Source organism: Hemicordylus capensis, chromosome 2, assembly GCF_027244095.1.
Source record: "Hemicordylus capensis ecotype Gifberg chromosome 2, rHemCap1.1.pri, whole genome shotgun sequence".
Lineage (NCBI taxonomy): Eukaryota > Metazoa > Chordata > Lepidosauria > Squamata > Cordylidae > Hemicordylus > Hemicordylus capensis.
Window position 1 is genome coordinate 362,655,918 of NC_069658.1, and position 23,928 is coordinate 362,679,845.

At 43.5% G+C, this 23,928-nt stretch overlaps 1 long non-coding RNA gene across 1 annotated transcript; it reads left to right on the forward strand.

Annotated features, from left to right (window-relative positions):
• Positions 1-4,811: 4,811 nt before the first annotated feature.
• LOC128347782 (uncharacterized) lies at positions 4,812-15,141 on the forward strand. The gene is made up of 2 exons (XR_008317712.1): positions 4,812-5,156; positions 14,222-15,141. It is a non-coding gene; the product is annotated as an uncharacterized LOC128347782 (long non-coding RNA).
• Positions 15,142-23,928: the final 8,787 nt, after the last annotated feature.

Consider the following 23,928-nt stretch of genomic DNA (forward strand, 5'->3'; position numbering starts at 1 on the left):
GAGCGCCATAGAGAAGTTGTGCCTGTGGCTTGGTTTCAAACAGCTTGAGGGCTGTGGGGATATAATGGCCTCCTCTGGTCCGGTGGAACTTAAGAATGGCAGAGGCGCTTGCCTGTGCGTTGTGGGCGATGTGGGCACTGTGAGCCTTTCTGGAGCCAGTGCCATGCAGGACCACCTCCCAAGTATTTAAAACAGGGGGCCTTCAATCTTGTGTCCTTCTATATGCCAGGAGTGGGGTTTTGGCCTTTTGGCAAAGGCCATGATTTTGGTTTTTTGACCGTTGATTCCTGAGCTACCCCCCACCCCCATCCGAGCTCTTCTGAGGCTTATGGGAGTTCTTGAGAGAATCACTGCATATAGCAGGGTGGAGGTGCATCTCTCTGCAAGTTTGGGGGCGGGGTGGAAATCTGGATTATTGAGGCGGCTGACCATGGCATTGATGTAAAAGTTGAATAAGTGTGGAGCAATAATACAGCCCCCATTTGATGCCCTTCCGGGTTGGGACAGCATTTGAAAGGTGACATTGGGGGCTGTACCTTACCTTGAGGGACATATCTGCATGTAGGATACATATTAGGTAGAGCAGGCACTGGTCAGTTGAGGAGGATTCCAGCTTCTCTCTCAGCTTGACTTGAGAGATGGAGTCAAATGCTTCCTTAAGATCAATGAAGGCTGCATAGAGGGAGACAGTGTACAGAACAGACCCAAATAGAGCTGAGAGGAGACAAAAGGAATGCAAGCCCTCTTCCTCCTATGCACTTTAATATGCTCAAGGCTAAGTGAAACTTTCTACCTCATTACCTCCCTGTCATTATCAAAGTTAAGCAAGTATGTGCCAGAATGTGGTGTGTGCCCTCCTCCCAAATCTATTCAGGTGATTGCTTCAGCTATCTCTTTTCCAAAATATCCTTTTGTCTGAAGGAGCATACAGGGGAGCCACCTCAGACATAACCAATATTCATGCCTTATTGGGAGGAGGAACTCCTGAAGTCATCAGGAATTTCTCAAGGAGGCTGTCTAATAGTCTCCTCTAGCCTTCAGTCATGCCCCGAGGGTATGCTTTTGCCTGTAAAAAAAACCTCCTCAAAGATGGCATCTCTCTCTTGCATCTCACTAGCACCCCCTTTGTGTCATGCTCAAGCCATCTGGAGAGAAGGAGCCCACCAAAATCGCAGGTAGCTATGAACCTGGCATTCTCTGTCTCTTTTTCTAAGACTCTTTCACACCAAACTTCTGTCCCTCTTCCTCAGCACTTCTATATGGTTAATGTGCATTAGGAACAACCTAAGCCATCTCCAGAGAGTCTGCAAACCCCCTTTGCTATCATTACTGAAGCAACTCAGTGCTAATCTTTGCCTTAACCCTCTCTTTACTCCTTTTGTACCCCAATTACTCCTCAATAAATCAACTATTTTGTTACTCAAGACATGTGCCTCTACATTCTTTGCCTCCTTCCAGTGCATCCACAATGTGATCAGCTTCCCCGGGTATTTTAAGAATAATATAGGTCTGCACCCATTTGAAGCTAATTTTCCCCACTTGGAGCAAAACATAGTTATGAAGGGTAGTTATTATTATTTATTATTTTATTATTATTATTTTACATTTATATTCTGCTCTTCCTCCAAAGAGCGGTGTACAGTTTAAGTTTCTCCTCACAACAACCCTGTGACGTAGGTTAGACTGAGAGAAATGACTGGCCTAGAGTCACCCAGCAAGTATCTTGGCTGAATGGGGATTTAAATTCTGGTTTCCTTGGTCCTACAAATCAGACCAAAGAGCATGCTTAACCTAGAGTATTTTATGGGGAGTCTCTGTCCTGGCCCCTATTCCCCTTCCCTATATCAAATTAAGAGGGTATTCTAGCACTTCTTACCTAGTAGGTGCCCCTTTGGGGAAATGGGAAGGTAAGATGCTGAACCCACCTTGCATTCCCAGTCTGGGGTGAGGAAGGTGAAGTGGGCAGGAAAAACCAGGATGGGGCTAGATAGGGTCTGAAAGAGATCCATTGATTGTCTTTGACCTAGGCAGCTTGCTCGTGTTGTCTTATAGCAGAAGTAAACTGCATCAAACCATCTGGAATTGTATGGGTGCATAGGTGCATGAGTGCAATTGATGCATAGGCATACAAGAAAAATGGGACTACGACTAAATGGAAAGAAGACTAAACTGATGACTAAATGGGTACAGCAACCAACCTCAGAATTGATAATGAAGACACTGAAGTGGTGGATAGCTTCTGCCTTTTAGGATCAACCATCAACAGTAAAGGATCCAGCAGTCAAGAAATACAGCGCAGACTAGCACTTGGTAGGGTTGCAATGAAGGCCTTGGAAAAGATATTTAGACATGTCTATACCTACAAAGATTAGAATCGTTCATACAATGGTTTTCCCCGTGACACTCTATGGATCTGAAAGCTGGACTTTGAAGAAGCAAGATAGAAAAAGCATTGATATTTTGAACTTTGGTGCTGGAGAAGACTTTTGAGGATACAATGGACAGCCAGGAAAACAAACAACTGGATCATAGAACAAATCAATTGAGAATTTTTACTCAAGGCACAAATGACCAGGCTCAAATTATCATACTTTGGATGCATTATACGAAAACCCAGCTGCCTTGAGAAGTCTATAAAGCTGGGAAAAGTTGAAGGAAAGAGAAGAAGAGTACGACCAGCAGCAAGGAGGATGGATTCGATTATGACAGCAATGAATGGACCACTGAAAATCCTTAAAGGCCAAGTTGAAGAAAGACCATCCTGGAGATAATCTATCTAGGTGGTCTCTAAGAGTCGACACCGACTTGATGGCACTCAATCAATCAATCAATTAATATGAGAAGAAAATTTAAATGCCCACGCATGCATTTCTAGCAGAGCACATGGATAACTGTGCAAAGCCTGTTGGCACCTGAACATACTGTGAGATCCCACCGAGAAAGAGCAACGGAAGCCTGCAGGAGTGTGTGGAAGGTAAGTAAATACATGCTTAGAACTTGTGTGCATCATGCAGCTTACTGGTATCTGGAAGAACCCAAAGATTAATTTTGCTAAAAGACACTGGATTAAGTATCTTGTTGTGAGCATATTTGAATATTCCACTGACTTGGACAAATATTCAACTAAGGGCCTATTCACATAACCATCCAGGTTCATGGTGGCCACTTAGAAGCCTGTGAGTGATGGGTCCTATATCAATGATTGTGTGAACTCACCAACACATGTAGGATTTGGTTTTCAACATACAGTGACAAGCGCTGTTTTCAGCCAAAAGCTGAACCCTGCTGTCAGGGTTGAATCTTGCTGTTAAAATCTGAATCCTGCTGAATCCTGCTGGCAGGGCCAACAAAACTGGGGCAGGACTTCTGGGGGAGGGGTTCAGATGTGAGGGACTCACCCATCCCCGGGTCAGTCTCAGTGGTGGCGGGAACCCCTTCTTCCTCAGGCATGGACATGACAAGCATGAGGCAGGGAATGGGGCAGTTCAGATGCCCAGGCACACAATGTTGTGTCATTGGAGGGCGTCAGGCTTCCATACATTACGACGCGGCATCTGGGAGGCAGGGCCAACAAAACTGGCCCTGCACCCACGGGGGCAGGACTTCTGGGGGAGGAGTTGCCTTGCTCAGTTTGCTCAGGGCGATTAGAGAAGACAGGTCAGTGATGAGAGCGATTCCTCCAGGTACAGAGGGGGTAGGTTGAGCCCCTCCGGGGAGAGGCTCAGCAAGGGAGCTTGCCTGGCTGGAAGAGGAACACAGGTGTTGCAAACCCCCTCCCCAGTGGACTCTGAGACCTCGGGGAGAGAGAAAAGGAAAGGAAACTGGACCAAACGGGGTCCCCCAATGGTCCAAATCAAGGAGGCACTGACACCTGCACATATGCAAATATTTGGCAGATGTATGTGTGAACAGGTTGCCACAGACTGAAGGTCACTATGTCCAGGCTTTTCAAATGTCTCATCATCCTCACAGTCCTAAAACTGATTATCTCTGTGAGCTTTTGTGGCAACGAAAGGGTTAGACTGAGAATGGAAAACTGATGCTGGAGGATGAAGCATGACTGAAATATTGCCTATTGTCAGGTGGCGCACGTTCCAATACTAATGGGCTTGCCATTGCAAGCCCATAAACAAAGTTTATGGGCCTTTGTTGAGCATAATTTAAATCCCTTTCAAAAGCTTTTGAGCACCGAACATGGAAGACTAGATCATCATCCATTCTGCAGTGCGAGTCTGGTCCCCACCTGCTAATAAATAGGGGAGCTACTGCCATGTATGAAACTGGGGAACGAAAATGAGCAGGACTGGTGAGAATAGTACATCAGTGGTGATAATACACTGATTAATCATAACCGTGTCCGGAAATGTTTTGCTGCTTGTTTGTTACATGAAATTGGGGGGTTACTGCTCATTCTGTGCTCAGCAGCAGCCAGAGCTCACTGGTAAAGCCCATGATCTGCACAGAGATGCTCCCAGCTCCAATCCCTGGCATCTCCAAGCAGGCCTGAAAAAGACTTCCTCTCTGAAACCCTGGAGAGCTGCTGCCAGTCAGGAGAGACGATGCTGAGCAAGATGAACCAATGGCCTGACTCAGCGAAAGAAGTTACCACATCTTTGTTAGGTAAGGTCAAGACAGTAAGCCTTCATCATTTTACACAATTCCAGTCTTGAACCTCTTCCTTCAATTGATTATACTTACCCAAGTAACAACCTGATTATATTCTCTATCTGCTGCTATGTCTGCACCACATGACTGGCCTGGACCAAAGTATAATTCAGTCCCTCTTCTTGGGTTTTCTTCCAGATCTTCCTCCCTGAATGCAAAGCCCTCCCTTCCTGATTTATGCCATTGCCTATGCACAGCTTCGGCTAGTGTGCCAACTGTAGCCCTTCCTCAAGAAAGCAGATCTGGCCACGGTTACCCATGCCTTAGTCACCTCATGGCTGGATTACTGCAACGCGCTCTACATGGGGCTGCCCTTGAAGAATATTCGGAAACTTCCTTTGGTGCAGAATGTAGCTGCCAGGATTCTCTCTGGAACTGCTCACTCAGAGCATATTACACCTATTCTGAAAGAGATTCACTGGTTGCCAATTTGTTTCCAGATCTAATTCAAGAAGAAGAAATGTAATCAAAATAAAAGGAGCGATATAGTGGTTAGTATTCTAAAAAAAAATTCTAATGAATGAATGTCTGAGTAAATGCCTTTCCAGACACTCAGTTTATATTGCAATAAATGTGCAATTGTTGCTCATTTATTTTGTGAAATCCAGACATTTTCCTTCAGAGAAGTGCTTCTGCTTCTGTACATTTGCATTGTCCAGTTCTCAAACTGCAATATATTGTTGCTGGGAAATTTTATTCTTTCCTTAACTATATTTGGAGTATATTATCTGAACTCTTTGAAACGTGGTTGTAAAATGTTCGTATATTGAATAGTAGCACTGCCAACAGCAGAGGTACACCTAGATAATTTCAGAGCCTGGACCTGAAGGCCTTTGGGGGGGAAATCCCCCCCCCCCAAGTTAAGCATCATCCCCCTACACACACACTGTGACACACACAGAGGCTATTCTCATGATGGGGGAAAGCTGGGATAAGGGAGCCCAGCCTGGTTTCCCCACACTGTGAGAACCACCGGGCTCGCAGGCAAGCCCAGTGTTTCAATGGCAGCTAGCCTGCCAAAGTAGCCCTACCATGAGCGCTCTGCTAACCCTGTCTGCAAGATCATGAGATGCCACAGTGCGGCTATGCGCCACGGCGACTTGAGAGTAGACCCCTGACCATGAGGCGACAACAAGCCTCCCAGCTTCAGGGTCTCCTCAGAATGCCCCGTGCACTCCCGTGGGGCATCCTGGGACTTCGGGGTCCCCCCCCCCCGCCTCTATCAGCTCCATGACAGAGCCGGTAATCATGTGGGCGGCCAATCTGGCTGCCCAGGGCTGAGTGCCTGCTCAGCCTGCTCGTGTGCGGGGAGAGCCTGGTTGGGCTCTACACATGGATCGTGTGTCGAGCCTCACAGTATTTTTAACATGTGGGGTCTTGAGGGCACGAACAGCAACTGAACTCACAAGAATGTAAGAATATAAAACTGGTATGTTTATGCAAATATGCATGAGCAAAAATATTTCAACATGCAACTTAACATAGTCCCATCCCACATATTTATTTCCCCCCTCTGCCCGCCCCACCCACCCCACCCTTGTCTCTAAAGCAGAGGTCACACTCAGCTACCCAGTGCAGGTCACAGTCACGCTTGACTGCCCGGCTCAGCAACCACACCACCCAGTACAGACTGAAGAGTATTTGGGGGGGGCCAGGGGGTGTGGAGGCCCTGGACTTCCAACCAGAAGTCCAGAGAAAAGAGCGCCTCTGGCCAGAGGCATAGCTCTCTCTATTCTGCATATCCTCACAATACTGTGACTCCAGCCTCAGTTCCCAACCTGTGAAAGGTTGCATCAGTTGAAACCGACTAGTTACAAGGAGACTATAGCATGATCCTTGGTTAGTTTCACATCTGGGCAGCCAGTGTTCAGATTTTGCCTTCATACTATCTAGATTGCTACGTTTTCTTCAAACTTTGTCTTTGGACTTCTCTGTTACAGCTGTGTTAGTTCTGCCACTGCAAACTGGGTGCTTCCTGTCTGAAGATGATGTGAACTCTGAAGTTTTCATCATCTAGCCTTTAAAGGGGGGGGGTAGCACCCTTGTCCTTCCTCCATAGGTAGGTTGTACCCCTATTCCAAGGCTGTTCCCTAACCATTACATTTGAACTGGCTATCACACAATAGACTTTGTATCAAGACTTGTAAGATAATTTGGTAAAAATGCAGTAGGGGTGCACTTTGATCACCTGGATAAGCTCTAATTTGCACTTCACTCCCTTGTGTGTCTCCCCACCCCCCCCTCCCCCGCAGTAGATATTCATACAAAAGAACAGGGAAGGGGTCCTGCTCTTAAAAGTCAGTTCCTATTATTTTTAAACTGAAAATCATGATTACCTTAGTTTAGCCTCCAATATACCTTTAACTGGAGGGCAGCTTAGCTAGAGATCTAAAACCAAAGACATTGTGTAACAACATGAACTAATCAATCATTGTTTCATGAACTCATCCCCCCTCCCCACTCCCGGAAAGGCCATGAAATATGATCTGCAGATCACAAGATGTCATAGCTCCTACCAAAGCCAAAGGAGGAGGGGGGAGTTCATTGGAGTGAATACTTGACTGTAAGGGAGTCAAAGTAGGCTGCCACCATCTACTTTATTTTACTGTGGGACAAACCTTTCTTCCCACATAAAATTCCTGGGTGGGTAAAGTAGCAAAATCCTCCCAAAAAGGGCTGAGCAGTCCTAGGCCTCCAAAGACATGTGACTAAGGAAGACCCAAAATGATGATTAGCACACTCTACCAACAAGGGTTTATTATTAGATTAAAAGAAAAAGGTATGCAATAAGAACAGTTGTCTTTTCACAGAGCAGATTGTAAGAGAGAGAGGGAGCTGTCATTAACCTGGCAACTCAGATTCAAGCAATGAAATAAAAGAAATTAGAGCTCTTCTCACGATTAGTGAGAAAAGCTCTTGGGCTATCTGCAGGGAAGGAGTGTTCAACTTACCTTCCCTGCAGACAATCATTTTCCAGTCCCCGGGCAGGCAGATTGCCCGCCCAGATGAGCAGCGGCTCGCCCAGCAGCTCCGGGGATCAGGGTGCCAGGTCACGTCACTTCATGCCGCTCCAAGGATCCCCCCCCCCCAAGTGTGCCAGCCACGGATGCAAGCAGCTGCAGCTGACACACGATCAAGAAAACAAGGGTAAGGGAGCGCTCACTCCCTTAACCTCATTTAACTGGGAGTCTTCACAGGCACGTTTGCCACCGTGTAGCCACTGGGATTGGGTGCAATCCTGGTGGTTCACACAAGTGTGCAAAACCGGGATGGGCTCCCTTAGCCCAGTTTTGCACACTCGTGTAAATAGCCTCAGTAACTTCCCTCACACATCTAACTGAACTGGTCCATGTTATTACTCACAGGCAGGGATCTTGGCCTCCCATTTCCCCAGCAGCTTTTCAACCAGCTGCTTCCTCAAGGCACTCCTGGGACAGAACAACTCAATTAGAGGCTTTCTCTTCTTCTGCTGGTGGCTGTGAGTGTAGTTCCCTCCCAGTCCTCTGGATTAGTCCTTCTATTTTTATTTTCCCATGCTTTCCCCCTTATTAGGAAAGGAGGACCACCCTCCCAGAAGTTGTAAGTGAGGCCTAGTCCTCCCTCAAATCCTTCCCTTACTACATGAGACCAATGGAAAAAGTGGCTCACTAAGTTCATGAACTGGGGCGCTGTTATGGGAAACCTGGTTAAACTGTTGAGCAATAATCTCTGTGTATTGTTTCTTCTTGGTAGCCATAAGATGCTCCTCGCCATTTTCTTCTTCTTCAGACAAGACAGACCCCCTGAATGAGCTGGGGGAGGTGGGAGTCCTGAGGTTTCCCCCCAGTAGAGCGTAATGTAGTTTTATTAGCTTGTGAATCCACACTTAGAAAGAGCCTCCAACTTGGCCTCAAACATACATGCCAGAATATAGCCCTGACATTTGAGAGAATCACTCCGTTTTACAAGCCACTGACCCCGAGAAAACATGACATCTGCAAGAACAGATCAGAAAAGACAGAAGTTCAGCCTTTTCTTGGCAGGTGCTTATTTTTTAATACCTCCTTGACATCCTCCTTGACATACTTGCCTTTTTAGCTGGTATTGTTGTATGGTGGTGCTTCTCTCTGTGTTTGCTGTTTGTATTTATGGGACATTAAGTTGTGGTTTTATTGTAGTTTTATTTTATTCTGTAAGGCATTTTAATGGAAAGGCAGCAAAAAATAATTACATAAGTAAGTAAATAATCTGGAGAAGCCATGATCATGAAAATGTTTGCTATTACCTGCTTATTGGTGTCATTGTCTGTGCACTGTTTTCTAAATTAAAAAGGTGCATCAAAGATAGTAGATAGACACATAAAGAGATGACACAATAGCTTGCAACAGTGGATGTTAGCAAGAGCACATGGTAGAAGCAAAATCAGGGTGTCCCTCAATTTCTTCTTGCTAGCAGCTAAGAGATGCTATGTATATGTACCTGCACTGAGCCCTGTAATGTGCAAGGAGAAAATCCATCTTTTTAACAACCATGTACATTGTGTATATATGCTGTGGAGAGCTATAAATGGCACAAGGTTCTGCAGTGCCAAAAAGACATACCGTATTTTACGGACTATAAGACGCTATGGACTATAAGACGCACCTTAATTTTAATCCAGTTTTTCAGAGTTTTAACATATTAAACTGTTAAAACATATAAGACGCTCCTGAATTTTGGCGGATATTTTTCGAGGAAAAAAGTGAGTCTTATAGTCCATAAAATACGGTATTTCCTTTCCTTTCAACAAGGGTCACACAGCAACTAGGCTATTGGAAGTGAAGTGTGTGCCACAGGAAAGAAAGCAGAGATGTGCCCAGGTGAGAAAGGGGATGTGCCACAGGTGGAGTTTGCACCCTCCACTTCAGACCGCAAGCCAGAGCTTGTGCTTAATCTTTTCACACATACTCTCGCAATCTTCCACACTGTCATTTTCACTGAAGGGCTAATTGTCATGAAAACAGCCACAAAGGGCCATTTGCTATCTGAACACCTTGCAACTAGGGATCTGTGAATCAATTCGGGTACAAAATGATTTGCACCCAAATCTACCTGTTTTGGGCGATTTGTGAACAAATCAAATCACTCCTGTGCTAGCTAGCCAGATTTAGGTTCAAGACAAATTGCCCAGATTTCAGATCTGAAAAATTTGTAGATTCAGACTTCCATTATGTGGCGATCTCTTTTGCTGTTCTATTTTGTGTCAGTAAAATATTTTGAAAATCCCGCCCTCCCAAGCTTCAGATTGGTGACTTACAGTGTGCAATGATTGACTGGAGATTCCCGCCTGGTTCCAGATTGTCTCATTTCCATTCAAATCTTGTGTTGCCAGGGGTGACTGACTGAGCACCTGCATGCTTGATGGAGAAGGTTCCAAGTTCCCTATCTGGCGTCTCCAAGAAAGGGCTGAGAAAGTCTCCTGCCAGCAACCTTGGAGAAACTGCTGCCAGTCTGTGTAGAGAATATTGGGCTAGATGGGCCAATGAGCTGGCTTGGTATATGGCAGCTTCCTATGTACCCCGCATTGGCTGGGGAAGTGTCAAAGGGACATGGGTGGGGGGAGTTCGAAGGAGGGATTTTCAAATGTACTTAAAGAGGCAGGCAGCCACCATTCTGCCTTGTGGGAGAGAGAGCCAGAGGAGCTTTGCTTGCCTTGCCTGCCTGCTGCCTGGAGTGGACTGGATTCTCTGCTTTTTGTTCCTGCTTTCCTGACTGAGGAAAAGAGAAGAGAATTTTTTCACCCCCTTCTTGCTTCTGAGAGAATCACTGCCTGCACCTGCTGTCTGTGCAAACTGATTTGGGTACAAAACTATTTGTACCCAAATCTACCTGTTTCGGGAGATTTGTGGACAAAACAAATCAACCCTGTGCTAGCTTGCCAGATTCAGATTCGAAACAAATTGGGGGTAATTCAATTCAGTTACAAATCAAATCAAAATAACTGATTCGTGCACATCCCTATTTGCAACTGTGAATGTAGTCAAGCTGTTATAAAACACTCTCTGGAAAACTCCCATGTTGACAACCAGAACAAAAAATTTTGTACCAGGTGAATTAACGGTAGTCAATTCAGGACAATTCCATAGAATTAGAAAACAAGCATGATGGGTGTTGATGAAGACTTGCACACTAGCACAATGAAGAAGAAGTACTCCGTGGGATGTCCAATGATATTATAAATTTGATGTTACTGTACACTATAGACATTATTTCTATTGGTTGGTTGCATATCTCTATCCCGTGGAATTAAATATCAAGCCAAAAATCCTAGTAGTATCTCAGTTAATCACTTATCAGGTGATATACTGCATTCCTATGACATACATAAGCAATAGCTCATGCCAAGGATAGTGTTTTGCATGTGACAATGGTATGTTCAAGAGAGGATATGGTCAAAGGTTAAATGAGGATGTTAAAACTGAATGGCATTTCACTCCCAGGAAGGCTAATGTTTTCCTGGAAATATGCTTCCTAGAAGGCCTTGCTGCTGCTATTAAATCAAACTGATACATTAGATATAAGGTTGGAAAGCCTCAAGAGCTTATAGATGACGATAAACAAACCCAAGCTATAAAACTCCAGCCATGTCTAGAGTTCCAAAACTTTACGAAATCAGTGCTGGATTAAAGATATGAAGCCGTTTGCTTAACTATGCTCTGGAGTCCCACAGCTGTCCGATGTATATGCCATGTTTTCTCTTCTGCCTACCTTTAGAGCCAGTTCAGGTGGCCATTTTTCAGACAGAAAACTCATCACAGGATTATTTCCCCTCAATTTTTTTTAGTACTGTGAACTGTAGTTTAGGAAAGAAAGACCAGTAGCCACTTAGAAGAACACAAACTGAAAAAGAAACCTCCCAGAGGAGACTGTCCTTCCTTTAACTCCACCTCTTAACATGTTAAACCTTTAACCCGTTAAGTGCTATACACTATTATGCCGCATGGCCTTGGGGAAATGCCCTCACATCACAATCTGCAATCTTCTCATCATGGACTGCTTTCCAAAATCACTTCACCCTGCAAAAACTGAGAGGGAAAATATTCTCTTGATGATTTTTTTTCCCCAACATAGAAATGGTTGTGAGTAACTAGGCCTTACAGAGGCACACAGAGGCAAACCCCTTCCTTGTTTTCCCTAATCCATATCCCAGCAGAGCATTTATGGTCATCATACTTCCCATGCTGGGTAGGCTGCAATATTTTACAGTTCCTATGACTTTAAATGTGGCCCATGTAACCATGACATGCAATATGCAAACAGCTACCAGGAAAGAGGCCTGCCATTGAGAGCACAATCATGGGTTCAAAATTTCCAGAGTGAAGGTCACACCCATTCACTGACATCCTGATGAAATTACTTATCTGTAGCCCCATTCTAATTAAGTAGCAATAGCAATAGCACTTACATTTATATACCGCTCTATAGCCGAAGCTCTCTAAGCGGTTTACAATGATTTATCATATTGCCCCCAACATTCTGGGTAAAAGTAGTAATTTTTAGAATAATACCTGAGTAGTGCTATTGAGTACCCTATTCTAGATATCAGTCAATGAATTTAGTTGAATCAAATATCTCAGATTGATGATTATTTATGATGATATACCTATGTATATACCACTTTTCAACAAAAATGTTTACAAGGAAATTTACATACAAAAGGTAGGATAAAATGATTCCCTGCCTCTAAAGGCTCACAATCTAAACACACACACACGACACCAACAACAGCCACACCACTGCAAAGACACTAGGCTGTGGTTGGATAGGGACAGTTGCTCTCCCCCTGCTAAATATTAAAACCACCATTTGAAAAGGTGCCTCTTTGCTCAGTTAACAGGGGTAAAGAAAGATAAGCCCATTCTCATTTTCAGAGGCATGACTGTCATTGGCAGCTCCCAAACAAAATGAGCACAATGTTTCAAAATATGAGTTCTGATTGGTTGGTCATTTTATATTTTTATTTTGTGTATTTCTACATTGTCTCAACTTGCATCTCTAAGCAGTTTACATCCTAGTTGAGCTGCCACACTTTCTCTAAGAAGAAGACTATTGCAACAAAAGCAAAAGACACAGTTTACCCAGAAGTTCTGCTCCAAAGTCTCCACTGAAATGAACAGTTTATTTCAGTGAGAACTTACCCATGGATATCACCCAAAGTGATTAAAGAAATTGCTCCCATGGAGGATGGGCAGGGCTCTAAATTAAATATAGGATTTTCTCAAAAGAATTTGTTAGCCATTGGTTGGGACTAGGGCATATCAGGGATTAGGATCTTTTCCAATACTGTGGTTCAAGCTTGGATCATATGAAGTAATAACAAAGAAAAGCAGACCATTGTTCCCTCGCAGCTGACTAAGGACACAGCCTTCCCTTAAACATCTAGGATTAGGATGAAGAGCCTTAAGGTTAGAGAATGTCGTGGCTATCAAAACACATGGAATCGTGGAGTGGTGGGGAGGTCTTGTAGAGCATCTAGTCCAACTGCCTGCATTGAGCAGGGAATCCAGAGATAGAGCGTCCCCAACAGATGGCTATCCAGCCTACTTGAAAACCCTCAGCAAGGGAGAGCCCACTTGTCAAACAGCTCTAAACATTATGAAATGTATCCGAATGTTCAATCAAAATCTATCCACCTGTAACTTAAGCTCATTCATTCTGGCCTTGCCCTCAGGGGCAACAGAAAACAAATCATTGCCCCTTCTGTGTGACAGCCCTCCAGCTATTTGAAGAGTGCTAGCTTGTCCTCCAGCAGTCTTCTTTTCTCCAGGCTAAACATACCCAGTTCCTTCAACTTTTCTTTTTTTCATACTCCTAACCACCTTTGCCGCCCAACTTGTTTCAATTTGTCTAAAGGTAAAGTGTGCCGTCAAGTCGATTTCGACTGCTGGCACCCACAGAGCCCTGTGGTTTCCTTTGGTAGAATACAGGAGGAGATTACCATTGCCTCCTCCTGTGCAGTATGAGATGATGCTTTTCAGCATCTTCCTATATCGCTGTGGCCTGATATAGTACCAGCGGGGATTCAAACCAGCAACCTTCTACTTCTTAGTCAAGCATTTCCCCACTGCGCCACTTAAGGTTGTATCTGGATTATTCTTATAGTCTAGATTATTCTTAAAAATTATTCATTTGTCTAGATTATTCTTAAAGTGCAACACCCAGAACTTGACATAACTCTCCACATGAGATCTGACTAGAACAGAATAAAGCAGAACTCTTGCTTCTTGTAACATGGAAATGATGGTTCTGTTAATGCAGCCTAAAAGTGCATGAGTCTTTTTGTAGCTGCATCACACTGCTGACTCTTTAATTTGTGATCAACAGCGACCCCATGATCCTTTTCACACATAGTACTGCCAAGCCAAGTATCCCCCCATCCTATATCTATGCATTTTACTTTTATTTAAGCTTGTACAGAACTTTACATCGTCTCTATTGAATTTGGCTTTGTTAGTTTCAGAGCAGTTTCCATTCAATAAGGTCATTTTGAATTTTTTTCCTGTCTTCTGACATTTTATGTGCTTTGTGTCTTCTGCAGATTTGATGAGGATTCCCTCCATCTATCATCCAAGTCATTGATTAAAAATGTCAAAAAGTATCAAACCCAGGGCAGAGCCCAGTGGCACCCCACTCGAAATCTCCCTCCAGTTTGATGAGGAGTCATTGATGAACACTCTTGAGTATGGTTTCAAGACAGTTGTAATCCACCTGACACATTTTTAAAACTCTATTTAAAAATGAAACACAAGTATGAATTCAAAAATATAATGTGTTTCTTCTCTGTGATTAATGTCTTCTCTCTGTGATGGAAGCAGGACCTATTTATTTATTTATTTATTTATTTTATACATTGCATACATTATGAAGCCGAGCAAGCTGGTTACCCATAGATCTTCGGAGTTTTCTATTGCTTAGTTTTCCATTCTAAACTTCTGGGTCTGCTTACTGCTGTTGCCCTCCTTGGCAAATCAGCATTTTAGAATGCCTGCCTCTTGGAGTTCTTTATTTTGCCCTCTTTGAATTGTCTTTCTGCTAATGCTTGAGGCAAGCAAGCGTAACATAAGCCCCCAGGAATTCATAACTACCCTGATGCTTTAGGGCTGGGAAGCATCTCTCAAGCCATCTGTTTCCAGTCATTTTAAAATGAGTTCTGAAGAGTCAATTGTTTTCTTCGAGGAAAAATAAACAGGCAGGCTGCTACCCTCCTGATTTCCAGCAATTTTCTGCTGTGAGTAGACGCAGTAGAGGATTTTAGAATGCGAGCCTCGTACTTGTCCAAAAAGTTTGGTAATGTAATTACCTCATTTTAACTAACTGCTGCCTTTGGGAGGGAAAAAAGTGTGCAAAGTTTATACAGATCATTGCCTTTTTCTTTTTTTTTTTTAAAAGGATAATACAATACAGTCTTCCTTGATATGCCTTAAATTCTTGTTTTCCTTGATTAAAGTGTTTAATAATTATATTGTTCTTATTTCCTAGGGTTTCTATCAGATAATGATATTACTTTAATGTGATTTTTGTTTCTTAATAATATGTCTAGTTGAAAAAGTTCTCTGAAAACCATATATATTTAACAAGCTATTTCTTCTAAATCTGGAAATGAGCTTGCTATGGGAAGCTTGTGTTCTGGATAAATTATACCACAAGATGCAGAAAGGAATAAAGTATGCATACACAGGGCGGGGTGGGGTGCATGCACACAGACACACACAGTACAACCCTACGAAATACTATGTTCAGAACAGCTCATCTGATCTGTGATCAGGGCCCTAGCAAGTCATCCACTCATGCTACTGCTAGGACCTGGATTTCACTCTGCAGCAGCTGCTTCTAGAGCTTCTGGCTGGTGTTTCTTTCTCTGCCCCTGAATGACAAAGGAGGGCCACTTAATAATGTTCTGGTGAAGAAGCCACGTCCCTTGGCCCATGTATGCATTTGATGGACCTTTTTGGCAGGGTATCGGACACACTGGTAGGAACAGACATCTTTGAATAATCTTTGTTCTGAGGAACATCAAGAAATAAACTTGGAGAGCAGGAGGTTGAGGACACTGTGAAAACTTCTGTCATTTTCATGCTGTCAAGGAGAGACCAAATTGCTTTACTAGCTACAGAACTCACCCTAAGTTCAAAGGAAGTTCTATTGAAATTAAAGTGACTTATTTCCAACGCAATTTATTTAGGATTTTAGTGTTACTTTCAAACATGCTGAACCCATCACTACAATGTGGGAGAATGTGTTATCATGTTTTTAAACTTATGAAAAAACTATTCAGCTGTTTATCTACTCAACAAACATTCTCTATTCTCTCCCACTATAATCCAGGCTGCTGGTGGAGCAGCAGCAACAAGCAGGGGTGTGCACAGAACCAGTTCTGGCTGTTTGGTTCAAATTTGAGCTGAATTCAAACCAGACCACTGGACCACAAGCCGGTTCGAATCAAACTGGCCCCCAGTTTGGTCTCAGGGTTGAACCAGGCCAAACCGGTTCGGAACTGGATCGATTCAGTTTGACGGCCATGCTTGTAAAGAGGAATCCAGTGAGGATTCCCCTTTACAAACAAAGGGGGGAACCCTGACTGCCTTTTTAAAAATCTCCTAATTATTCTTTTTATCCGCTTCGGCTAATACGCCAGATACGTCCATTTCTGGGGACAAATGACCTTAAAATGGTGGTACATATGCTGGTAACCTCTAAGCTTGACTACTATAAAGCACTCTAAGTGGGGCTGCCTTTGTACGTAGTTCGGCAACTATAATTGGTTCAGAATGTGGCAGGCAGATTGGTCTCTGGGAAAACACAAAGGGATGACATAACACCGATTCTAAAAGAACTTCACTGGCTGCCAATATGTTTCCAAATGAAATACAAAGTACTGGTTATCCTATACCATAAAAGCCTTAAGCGTGCGGCCGTGCTGCCCGTGTCTTTTTGGGCCATTCTGGGCATGCGCAGAGCGCATGCCCAGATCGGCCCAAAAAGACACGGCCGCCCAGACTCCGGCAGCCATGTTGGAGCCCGAGAAGCGGTGGCCTGGGAGAAGCGGCCGCCGCCAACGGGAGCAGAATGCGGCCTCAGACAGAAGTGATGGTGGCTGCGGCGGGGCGACTGGCCCCGATGGCGGCCACCGCCGCCATGGTGACAATGAGTGCGGGTGAGGCAGCGGCGGCCGTGGTGGGCCGACTGGCCCCGATGGCGGTGGCCGCCGCCGCGGTAGTAGGGGCGAGGCGGCGGCGCTCTGGCCCCGTCAGGCCCCTTTTCTCTGCACTGCGGAGGGCAGGGGTAAGTGCATGGGCCGATTTGGCCCTTAAACATGGGGGGGGGCGGTTTGGATGAAAAAGCAGCTGGGAGGGCGCGTGGCCGGTCGGCGGCGGCGGCCGCGGGGGGAAATACATGGGCTAGCGCCCGTTATTATAACGGGCTTCAAATTACTAGTTACCTATAAAGCCCTTAACAGCTAAGGTCCAGGGTACTTAAGAGAGCACCTTCTCTGTCGTGAACCCTGCCGCCTATTAAGATCATCTGGAGAGGTCCGGCTACGGTTGTAGCCAACTTGCTTGGTGGCAACTAAGGACCAGGCCTTCTCTGTGGCCGCCCCAGCGCTTTGGAACTCGCTCCCTGATGAAATAAGAGCATCCCCTTCTCTGTTTGAAGATGCACCTGTTTTCCCAGGCCTTCATCTGATACCAGTTTTTTTTAATTTTAATGTTTTTATCTATTATCTTTTTATGTATTTTAAATGTTTTATATTTTATATTATGTTTTAATTCTGTAAACTGCCTAGAGATTTTGATATTAGGTGGTATATAAATTCAATAAATAAATAATAATAATAAAATAAATAATGGGTGGGGGCAGCCAGAGGGTACCTAGGCAGTCACAGTGGCATGGCTCCTCTGAACTCTAGACCAGGTCTGGCGCTCCAGCATGACCCAGTTCCGGCCCCCACGCATGCACAGAGGCCATTTGTATCACACAAATGGCCTCTGTGCATATGCAGAGGCCGGACCCGGGCGGTGCTGGAGCATCGACCTGGTCCAGAGTTCGGAGGAGCTGCGCCACCACAGTGCCCTCTCACTGCCCCCATTAGGAGGTGTTTTTTTTTTAAGGCAGGCAGGGTGCCCCGCCTTTGCTTGAAAAGGGGAATCCTCACCAGATTCCCCTTTACAAGCATGCCCCTCAAACTCCCAAACTGGTTTTATTAGAACTGGGACCAATTCGGCTTGAACTTGGACCAGCACCATTTGTGGGGGGGGGGGTCCAGTCCAGTTCGAGTCAGAATCAGTCAAACTGGGCTGGTTCTATTCAAGCCAGGCTCAAATAGTACCAGTTCCGCACACCCCTAACATGCTGTTCACTTCATGTGTGAAAATAAGGTTACTGCAAAGTCATTTTTTACAAAAATTAACAGTATGAAGGCAGACAGGAATTGTTTGCATTTGTAAGCCTAGTTCTTTTCCACAATACAGAGAAAGCAAAGAAGTGTCGAGACAGTTTGATTGGGGTCTTTCCTCCTCTACTTTACTCATATTGCAGTTCAGCTGTTCTTTATGAAGTCCAGATAGGTCTGGACCAGTGAGCAAAGCATTCACATTGCTTGCTTGCCATTGCCTGCCAGGAGTCTTTTACTGGCACCATCATCACTGATGACACCCTGGATCAATCAAAGGAACAGGCATGTCAGCTGCCCCAGTGATCCATCTTGCTCTCATATTCTGTCTCCAGCAGTGCCCAGTAAATGATCCTTTAAAGTAAGGTATTTATTTCACGCCTGAGATGTGGGAGGAAAATTGGGCAGTCTTCATGATCCAGCACCTGGCCAGTTAAGCAGTGGCATACCACAATAATGTAAAATTGTGCAACCATGTGCTTAAAAAAAAGTTATTGTTAAATCTCTGAATCACAGGAGCTACTGATGGGGTTTTTGCCTTGAAGCATTCAGCTTGGATCACACAACCCAAAATGAAATGCTTTATTAAGGATCACCTGCTGCTTCTGGCTGCCAGTCCAGCCCTCTTCAATGGTTATTAAGCCTCATGTGCCTGGAGTGCCTTTTGCCAGGCCAGTTAACTTGCAGCCAGCCATAGCCATTGCATAGGCAAACACCCACTCTCTCTTGGGGAGAGGAAAAAAGACGACTCCTAGAATGCTTACATTGCTTCTGAAGCCAGAGGAGGCCAATTTAGCTACTGATTTGATACTGGTAAGAGAAGAGCCCACTCCAGTCATTATTCAACATAGGTGTTGGGGAAATGGGAGCAAGCCAACTAGCCCCACCTTTGCACCAATATGCTCCAAAGTCACACTCGCCAGCTTTCCCCAAGTACAGCATTTGTCTACGAAAGCAAATGCCGTAGCTGGGGAGGGTTCCCTGACATGATCTGGAATGAGTAAAGCATTTGCTTCTGAAGATCAATTATATACTCAGAGAGAGCTGGGGTGTGGATACAGGGTTTCCTGGCACCAGAGGGGGTATAACAACCAAACAGGGTGAATGCTAGGGTGACAAGCTAGCATTCATGCTGCTTATTTAAATTATTATTAACAGTTTCTTCAAGGGCTTCAAAAGTGTTACAGTTACATTGCCCCCTCCCCTTCCATCCCTTACCCACTTCTAGTTGCCTTTCTCACTGATGATGCATTTTTAAATTTTTGATTTGTTTGTTTTAAAACCCCTCCTTCCCTAATTATAGTTATTCCACTAGAAATCCTTTGCCACTACATTATCAAATGTTGCCATTCATGTTGCTAAAGTACATTTGTAAGTGAACTTCACAGATAACCAATACGAGATGGATCCAACCAATTTTTGTGTTGCTAAAATTTCAACAAAATCTAAAAGATTTCCTTTGCTGAGGAGAGAAAAATGTTGACACTGAAACCAAACAAGACATTGACATGGAGCAAATACCATTGCGATGGTAATTCAATTTGTGGAAGATCTGATCTCAAAGTATGATCTAGGGGCACATCTGTACTACAGAGTACCCCAGTTTAACTGTCATGGCTTCTGTCAAAAAGCCCTTGGCAACTGTTATTTTGTGTGGGTGTCAAGAACTGTCTCTCTTAGGAATCCCTAGCTCCTTGCACAGAAGTATTGTTTCCAGGGGTCTTTGGAAAGACGGATTTACTATTTAGTAACTGTTGTGTCCTGGTGTAGATCAGGGATTCTCAATGTTGGGTCCCCAGATATTATTAACTCCCATAATCCCCAGACCCAGTGACCTTTGGTTGGGGATTATGGGCGTTGAAGTCCAATGACATCTGAGGACCCAGTGTTGAGAATCCCCGGTGTAGATAATATGCCTTAGGGTACAGACAGACAGGTAGACTGATATAGTCTACCTGCAGGTATATAGCAGTTGACCCCTGCTAACTGGGCAAAGAGGCACCTATTTCCGTGGTGATCCTCTTTATTTAGCAGGGGGAGAGTAACTGGCCCCATCCACCCCCAGCACAGTACCTCCAGTGACTGTTGCTGGTGTCTATCTTATGTTTATTTTAGATTGTGAACCCTTTGGGGAGAGGGAGCCATCTTATTTATTTATTATTTCTCTATGTAAACCACCTAGAGCCATTTTTGGAAGGGCGGTATAGAAATCGAATTAGTATTAATTATTTCTTGCTTACACAGTCAGACTGGTGTTATTGACTGGTTTGTTTTATCCAGACATCGAGTCCTTCCCAAGGACCTGGGATGGCTGAATTTTATCATCAATACTCTTGGTTATTACAGATATCGTCGCAAAATATAGGCTGTTCCCAGTAAAGTTGCTTTGTGTAACTGGCCGATGGTGATTTCTGTGGCCCCTATGGTGCTGAGGTGCTCTTCAAGGTCTTTTGGAATTGCACCTAGGGTGCCAATTACCACTGAGATTATTTTGGTCTTTTTCTGCCACAGCCTTTCATGATGAGATGAGTTTTCCCAGTTGTTAGCCATTGTTCAATATCACCTCCTTGCAAAATATGATTGAACTGTTTTGACAGTTGTTTCTGAAGGCTTGTTAGGTATTTAAGCCAAAAGCCATGCAGTTCATCGTCGCCTGGTGCAGTCCAATTTTTAATTTTCTTTGCTCTTTCACTTATTAATTCTGGTGTTATTATTAGATCTTGCATTTGTTGGTTACATTTTTTGACCTCTTTCACCCAGTCTGCTTTTTTATTATAATCTATTGGATTGTCCCATAATTTCCCCCAGAATTGCACTGTTTCTTCTTTATTCGGTGTTTCTAGGTTTCTTGCAGTTTCTGCTTCTATGCTTTGGTAGAAACGTCTCTGATTCGACTGGAATTGGAGATTCTGCCTGTATTGTGTAATTCTGGCTTCGTATCTGCTAATCTTCTGCTAATCTTCGTATCTGCTTCATATCTGCTAATCTCGTATCTGCTTCGTATCTGCTAATCTTGACATTGCTGTTATTTGCTGCTTTATTATTTCCAGGACTTCTCTAATTTTCCTTGAATCTAGGTGGTATTTTTGGATCAGATACTGTTTGGTGTTTTCATTCGTCAGCTTCTTGTCTTTCATATCTTTCAATTTACTACCATCTGATCTAAACCTGGAGATTTAATTCTCTAATCTAATCTTCCATTTAGGTGATATACTTCTTTCTTTTTTTACAGGTCCACTGATCTTATATCCGAGCTCTTGTGTTGTTATTGTTGCTGCACTGTACATTAGTTGGTTTGTTTCTTGCAAATTATTGGTTGTTATTTCTGCAAGTGCAGCATTGACATATTTTAATACCTGAGCAAGTTGTTTTTTCGCAACTGTTTTTAGAGCTGGAAGTCGAACCCTGGTGATTTTTTGGTTCATATGCTCAGTTATTTTTTGCTTTAGTTCTTGTTGCTATTCTGTTAAATGGCATTTGGGTTTTGATGTGAAGGCAAAGGGGAGGTTGCCTGGTTTTGATTTTGAAACAGTTCAGCAACAGTGGCATCCTCTATTTACAACACCTCCTCCAAGCCTATTTCCAACACCTCCTCCACCTGTGCCTGAGCAACTTCTTCAGTTGGTGGTAATTCTTCTTCCATATCTTGATCCTGTGTTGCTCTTTGAAGTTCTTCCAGCTCAACTTCTGTGAATACTTTATTTCTTATTATGAATCTTCTCTGGTCTGCTAGCCTTTGTTCTGTTATTTCTGTATCTGGATGCTTCTCTTTCCAAATGTGGTACATTCCTTTTAAATAACCTCTTCTAGTTGGACTAGACTTGTAATAGCAGATCATTATTTCCTTGTTGGTATTTTTCATATATATTTTTCTGTTAAGCGACGTTTAATTATTAATTTATTATTATTTATTATTATTTTACACAGTCAGACAGGTGTTATTGACTGGTTTGTTTTATCCAGACATCGAGTCCTTCCCAAGGACCTGGGATGCCAGAATTTTATTGTCAATTGTTATAGATATCGTCGCAGAATATAGACTGTTCCCAGTAAAGCTGCTTTTTGTAATTGGCTGATTGTGATTTCTGTGGCCCCTATGGTGTTGAGGTGCTCTTCAAGGTCTTTTGGAACTGCACCCAGGGCGCCAATTACCACTGGAATTATTTTGGTTTTTTTCTGCCACAGCCTTTCAATTTCAATTTGTAGATCTTTGTATTTTGTGATTTTTTTCTATTTCTTTTTCTTCTATTCTGCTATCCCCTTGGTATTGCTATGTCGATTATTTTGACTTGTTTTTCTTTCTTCTCACCTACAGTTATATCTGGTGTATTGTGTGGCAGATGTTTGTCTGTTTGTAGTCAGAAGTCCCATAATATTTTTACATCTTCATTTTCTTCAACTTTTTCAATTTTATGGTCCCACCAATCTTTGGCTACAGGTAGCTTGTATTTTTTGCAGATGTTCCAGTGTATCATCCCTGCTACTTTGTCATGCCTTTGTTTGTAGTCAGTCTGTGCGATCTTTTTACAACAGCTGATTAGGTGGTCCACAGTTTCATCTGCTTCTTTACAAAGGCGGCACTTGCTGTTTGTGATGGATTTTTCGACTTTTGCTCTTATAGCATTTGTTCTTAGTGCCTGTTCTTGTGCATCAGTATTAAACCCTCTGTTTCTTTCTTCAAGTTTCCATTCTTAAGCCATTGCCAGGTCTTGGTGATGTCTGATTTCCCACTTATATTGTGCCTATATTGACCATGCAGTGGCTTATTTTTCTGCTTGGTTCTTGACTTGTTCTTTCTTGTAGGCCTGCTTTGTTTGATTGGTGTTGAATAGTTTCTCATTATTGACCATTTGAAGTGCATCTTCTTCACTGTCCTTGATATATTCTTCAAGGCCTCTTTTCTCCTCCTCTACTGTTTGATGGACTTGCAGCATTCCTCTTCCACCTGAGCTGTGAGGGAGGTATAGCCTATCGACATCACTGCAAGGGTGCAGAGCACGATTGATGGTCATGATTTTCCTGGTCTTACGATCTAGCGTCTCTAGCTCTGCCTGGGTCCAGTCTATTATTCCTGCAATGTATCTGATAACAGGTATAGCCCAGGTGTTTATGGCTTGTATGGTGTTCCCGCCATTGAGTTTGGACTTGAGGATTTTTCTAACTCTCCTGATGTATTCACTTCCAATTTTTCTTTTAACTTCAGTGTGTGCGATGTTATCAGCCTGGAGAATGCCCAAGTATTTGTAAGGTTCTTTCTCTTCCAGGTTCTTGATCTTGCTTCCATCGGGCAGTTCTATTCCTTCTGTTTTTGTTATTTTCCCTCTGTTCATTATTAATGCAGCATACTTGTCTAGTCCAAACTCCATTGCTATATCGCTACTGAGTATACAGACAGTGTTTAGCAGTGATTCGATTTCTGACTGGGACTTTCCATACAACTTCAGATTGTCCATGTACAGCAGATGGTTGATTTTACTTGATGTTTTAGATGTTTGGTATCCGAGGCCTGTTTTGTTGAGTATTTGTGAAAGTGGGGTCATGGCGATTACAAACAACAGAGGGGATAGTGAGTCCCCTTGGAAAATGCCTCTTCTAATGCTAACCTGTCCAGGTGTCTCGCCATTGATTGTTAACTGTGTATTCCACATGCTCATTGCTTTTTTTAATAAATATCTGAATGTTTTTGCTGACACCAGTTGTTTCTAAACATTTTAGTATCCATGTGTGAGGCAATGAATCGAAGGCTTTCTTGTAGTCAATCCATGCAACACTTAGATTGGTTTTACTTCTCTTGCAATTTTCTAAAATCATTTTGTCAATCAGCAGCTGGTCTTTTGTGCCTCTGGTGTTCGGGC